The sequence below is a fragment of the Tasmannia lanceolata genome, unplaced genomic scaffold (genome assembly GCF_043159265.1).
Source record: "Tasmannia lanceolata isolate RefF3 unplaced genomic scaffold, GAP_Taslan_0.1 ptg000008l, whole genome shotgun sequence".
Classification (NCBI taxonomy): domain Eukaryota; kingdom Viridiplantae; phylum Streptophyta; class Magnoliopsida; order Canellales; family Winteraceae; genus Tasmannia; species Tasmannia lanceolata.
In genome coordinates, this window is record NW_027518685.1 from 24,861,935 (window position 1) to 24,868,135 (window position 6,201).

Genomic DNA, 6,201 nt, shown 5'->3' on the forward strand with positions numbered 1-6,201 from the left:
GTGTGTGGAACTTTCAATACTTCCGGAATTACCGTGACACTTTTAGATCTCTTTTATCTGTTTTTTTCTTGATACAACTACCAAAACTTTACAATTACCACATGTTTTGAGTTTTATCCATCCTAATAGTAAGTTTTGTATATGTAGGCAAAATATTATATTAACTTAGAGAAAATGGTTTCGGGGGGGGGGGGGGGGGGGGGGGGGTGGGGTGGTGATCCAAACCATTCATTTGGAAGGCCCCATCATGGATGGGCGGTCTACCAAAAATCAGCTCCATTGGACACCATAGGGTGTCCATTTGTGGGGACAAAAATGGACAGATACTGTTTGTTCACAAATCTGTCCGTTTTTTGCCCCACAAATGGACACCCTAAGGTGATCCAATAGAGCTGATTTTTGGTAGACACCCTATCCATGAAAGGGCCCATCAATTGAATGCTTTGGATCCCATAAAAAATGTGGCCACCCTTGTCTCTGAGCTCGAGCGCAGAAACCATTTTCTCATTAACTTAACCTGTTAAAATTCTCAATATATTACTTGCTATAACCATAGTATTATGTACAAAATTAAAATTTAAGAATTGATTAAAATATTTTTGCGAATCCACAAATTATTCCTTTTGAGATTTGCGGAACCCACTCGATATTCGTGTCGGATTCTGAGATCATGTTTTTTGTTCTCAGGACCTCAATAGCATTTGATATTTGAATGTTGTCTATTTAGGAGGACATATCTTATCCACATTATCCAGTCCGTCAGAACAAACCATCGACGTGAAATTGATTTTGACAATCTTACTAGTACTGCAACATGGATCACAATTTTTTGTTCTCAGGATCTCATTAGCATTTGATATCTGAATTTTGTCTATTTAAGAAGACATATCTCATCCACATTCTCCAGTGGATTGAAACAAACCATGGATGTGAAAATGTGTTGGGCCCCTACTATGTTCCATGGTCTTACTCTACCACAGAATTGAAAAAGGTTCAGTGGATGAAATTATATCCAGAGTTCAGGGAAAGATAATTGTGTTATAAGAGTGCAGCCAGGGACCTCACACTGAAATAGTTGATTGTGAAAAGAGGTTTGACACTGACCTACAAACAGATTGGCCCTACAAAAGGCAAGAAGGATATTGTAGTAAATAATGGTTTGGCAGGAATGTGAAAGATTCTGAAACTGAAAAGTTCCAAGCAACAAAACTATGGATCTTATGGATGGTTTGAATGACTGCAACACTATCCTTTTTTACTTTTTTTTATTGAAACAGTAAGAGATATTTTTTAACAGGAAATAACCAAAAAATAAAAAATAAAAAACTCAAGATTTTACATCAGAAGTAGAGATTTCCCCACTACAAGATTATCCCAAATTGCCTTTCTTTATTATGGTAGATACAATATCATTGGCATCCCTAAGAACATGAGAAAAATGAGAACATAGAAACACTTTCTCTTGGGGTTATAGAAAGCTAGCAGTCTGTTTAATTTATTGGCCATTCTCAACTCATGGTTCCATAGGTTTTGAAATTGGGATTTGCTAGGATCCATCGCAAAAGGCATTTCGTGGCTGGTCTGTCGCATGTCAGACCAGCCACCTCGTGAATGGAGATAGGCCATTTTCAAGTCATGGTTCCATAGGTTTTGAACTTGGGATTTGCTAGGATCCATCGCTAAAGGCATTTCGCAGCTGGTCTGTCACATGTCAGACCAGCCACCTCGTGTTGGTGGCTGGTCTGACATGCGACAGACCAGCTGCGAAATGCCTTTTGCGATGGACGCTAGCAATTCCCTTTGAACTTTATCTAATGGTTGAGTTTGAGAGCTGTTGAGGAGACAACAAGCCAGCAATTTGTTTTGTTTGTTGGCCTCTCCATCTGTATCATGTCTTCTGGCAGTGGGGTTATAGAAATTCTTAAATGCTAAGTACAGTTCATGAGTTTTTATTAGGTACCTAGCCTAGCCAATGAGCCAAAAGCCCCATGAATGATGGAACGTATTAGACTAGGCCCTTTAAACCTATCTTATACCAAGCTGGGTCCCACCTAGTTCCCTACCTAAGCAGGCCCCACTTAGGACTGTAACATTCCACCACGCTTTAAACTATGCACTTTAAACATGTCCCATATCAGGCTGGGACTCACGTAGTCCCATACATAGGCAGCACCCACTTAGGACCATAAAAGTTTCAATCCCAAGTTCTTATCGCTTATTTGAGTAGACATCTGTAAAATCTTCTGTCAGTAGCTTCCTATGACAACAGCAATGGTGCCCACGGCATTAATGTGTTCATCACTGTTTGAGGTTCTGGTTCATGGTTGGAGAGTGATTGGTGACTAGAGCTAATTTATGGAGCCAGAGTCAACTAGTCATCTTTATTTTCCATTCCTCTTCAAGAACAGTTAAACATGAGAACTCAATCAATAAGAATGAAAAGAAAAGATGTCACTGATAACAGATCTAGAAGGAAATCAAAATACAGAAGTGCAATGGAGTCAGTGCTTGATAGAGGAGTACCTACAAATCAATCAGAGTAACAATAAAATGCTTAATTTTCAGTTGGTTTTGTTTTTTTTTGGACGTAAAATGAGCGTAAAACAAATTTTACACCGAATTTGAAGTGAAAAAATGAGTGTAAAATTTGTTTTGCGCCCATTTTACGTCAAATGAATCGGATAGGGAAATGATATATGCATTATTTTCAAATATGGTACTCCTCTCTTTAATTTACAGTTTTCTAATTAGCTGTCCCCTGGAAGGCAAAGCTATTGACATTCAATCATAAAAGGGTACAAAGATAGGAATGTCATTATCAAAATATGGGAGAGGACATCATTTCCGTTCCATTATTTGGGCGTTCCATAAATAATTGAATCTATGGAATTGGTACAAATAGCAGAAAAACAGTAGGATTCTGATTATTTTGGCATAACAGTAACTTCCAAAAGAAAATTTATAGAAAGCTGATATGATCACCACCTTTTTTTATATTAGCACCCATCTATTTGTTTCAAACTTTTCTGATCATCTGTGTTCCCTACTGTTACAGGATTACATCCAACAAGAAGGGTTTAATGGAAAATGATTTGAGGACAGTGTAATTTTGCCTCCTTGTTAATAATATTCATCTTTTCTTCTCTTTTAATAAAAAAAAGAGGATGCCCAATGATGTGGAAGGTCTGGGACAGCCACTCCTTGCGCCATCTACATGTAGGTCAGACCACCACTGGTCAAGGTAGTCTGGCCCACATGCAGAGCCAAGGGAAATTTTCCGGTTTCGGCCAAGGCCAAAACAAAATTTACTTGAAAACGGTCCCTTACAAGATTTTGGCAAAATGAAATTTCGTTTTGACCCTTTTTACAAAATTTCCCCGGAAAAATTTTAAACATTTCGGAAATTTTAAAAATGCCGAAATTATCATCATATTTTTACATATATTTTTACATGATATAGGATGAAATTTCCACTGAAACCAAAATATTTCGTTTAAAACCCTGCCTGTGATTGGCGGCGGCGGTCTGGCCCACATGCAGAGTGTGCAAGGAGTGGCAGTCCCGGCACTGTCATCCTCCATTGGGCATTCTGCTGGCAATGCACAAGTTTAAAATACAGAGAGTACTGCCGATATCAAAACAAGCCAAGCTCTCCATCTATCTTGAATCATATCAAAAATAACCAGTGCTGACAAAAAATAGAAGACTTAACATCAGCCACAAAAACTTTAGCAAGACCCTCCATAAAAAAAACATCCCAGATTATCTCCATTACTGCCTAGAATGCACATGTAGTGCTCCCCTCATTTCAAAATCCAAAAGGGTTTTCTATTTTAGCCATTTCCCAATAAAACGATGGCCTGCTCATTCCTGTGTCTTCAACTTAACCCAACTCCACCATCCCAAAGATCCAGCTCAAACTCCACCAATAAACCCCAACTCATTTTTCCTCTCCTGGAAAGGAAATGCTCAAACATAAAAGATCTCCAACAAATCCATGCTCAGATGATTTTAACAGGATTCATCCATCACAATCCATCCCTCGCCAAGCTCATTTCCCATTCCCTCACAGGAGACTCAACAAGTCTAGAATATGCCTGTTTGGTTTTCAATCACATCCATCAACCCAATATAGTAATATGGAACACCATCATAAGAGGATTTGTCAACCACAATATGCCCAAGATGGCAATCTTGAGTTATGTGGAAATGCTTCAAGAATCCAAAGCATTCCCTGATAGATTCACATTCCCATCATTGCTAAAGGGTTGTGCCCAGTCATTGGCTTTCAATGAAGGTAGGATTTTACATGGTCAAATTGTCAGATTAGGCCTTGACTCTGATCTTTACACAGATACTACTCTGATAAAAATGTATGCAACTTGTGGGGATCTAAACTCTGCAAGGATAGTATTTGAAAAGATAAGTGACAAAAACCAAGTTGTTTGGACTTCCATGATTAATGGGTTTGCTGGGAATCATCATCCCAAAGAGGCATTGCTTTTGTTCACTGAGATGGAAAAAGAAGGCCAAGAGCCAGATGAAGTGACAATGGTGAGTGTCCTTTCTGCTTGTGCGGAATTAAGGGATTTGGATTGCGGTAAAAAACTTCATTTTCGCATCAAGAAATCTGGTATGGATATTTGCGTTGTTCTTGGGACTGCTCTGGTAGACATGTATGCGAAATGTGGGAAATTGGAATCCGCAAGAGAGGTTTTTGATGCATTGGCTGAGAGAAATGTGGTTGCTTGGTCTGCTATGATTTCTGGGTATGCACAGAACAATCAAAGCAAAGAGGCAATGGGACTGTTTAATCAGATGATTAGTGAAAATAATCCTAAGCCGAACGAAGTCACAATATTGGCAATGCTTTCAGCTTGTGCTCAATCCGGTGATTTGAATTTGGGTAGATGGGTTCATACTTATATGGGTAAAATTCAGTTGAATCCTTCTATCAGTTTGCAGAATTCACTAATCGATATGTACTCAAAATGTGGCCGGATCGATCTTGCGTTCCAGATTTTCCATGGCATGCCCGAAAAAGATGATGTGTCTTGGAACACCATGATCAATGGCCTTGCTCTTCATGGTCTCGGTGCGGAGGCTCTGGACCAGTTCTCTCTTATGCAGATGGCCGGAATCCGGCCAGATGATATCACGCTCATCGGTGTGTTGTCAGCTTGCAGCCATGTGGGGTTCGTTGAAAAGGGTCTCTATTACTATAAAAATATGAGCGAAAGATATGGAATCTTACCAAAATTGGAGCACTATGGTTGTATGGTTGATCTTCTTAGTAGAGCCGGTCTTCTCGAAGAAGCCGAAAAGTTCATCAGAGAAATGCCCATGGCGCCTAATGGAGCAATTTGGGGGGCTTTGCTTAGTGCATGCAGAGTCTATAACAATGTGGAATTAGGTGAGAAAGCGGCAGAGCACCTTTTGAATATAGAGCCAGACAATGATGGTCTTTATGTACTTTTGTCAAACATTTTTGCTGGAACAAAACAGTGGGAAAAAGTGAGAAAAGTAAGGAGATTGATGCATGAAAGAGGAATTCGAAAGAGACCTGGCTGTAGTTCAATTGTGGTCGCCGGAGTTGTCTATGAGTTTCTGGTAGGAGATCGGTCCCACCCAGAATCAGAAAACATATATTTAATGCTTGAACATGTAAACCAAAGATTAAAGTTGGCTGGTTATGTCGTGGAGACATCGGACGTGTTATTGAACATCGATGAGGAAGAGAAGGAAGACTCAATCTCTCAGCATAGTGAGAAATTAGCTATCTGTTTTGGGTTAATCAAGACAAAGCCAGGGGAGGGTATTCTCATCATGAAAAACCTTAGGGTTTGTAGGGATTGCCATTCGGCAATTAAATTTATTTCGAAGGTTTTTGAACGACGAATAATTGTTAGGGATCGCAGCCGATTCCACCATTTCAGAGATGGGTCTTGTTCTTGCAGGGATTATTGGTGAAGTGAGTGAAACTTCAGGTCTCTATCTTATTGTCCTCAAAATAGCAGGGCATCTTACACATTGATAACATAATTATCTTCTATGCATTAGACTCTGCAATGTGCTAAAACATAAGAAGGCCAAGGCGCAGAGTTTGAGACCATGGGCATCTGGTTTTGGCCAACCTTTAACTGTACCCTTTCCCCCTTTTATCACACCTTAAATATCTTTAGCTAACCAGTAAAAAAATAA

At 39.5% G+C, this 6,201-nt stretch overlaps 1 pseudogene; it reads left to right on the plus strand.

The window, feature by feature from the left end:
- The first annotated feature begins 3,855 nt into the window (after nucleotides 1-3,855).
- On the plus strand, nucleotides 3,856-5,970 carry LOC143882830 (pentatricopeptide repeat-containing protein At1g08070, chloroplastic pseudogene; annotated as a pseudogene).
- The last annotated feature ends 231 nt before the right edge of the window (nucleotides 5,971-6,201 follow it).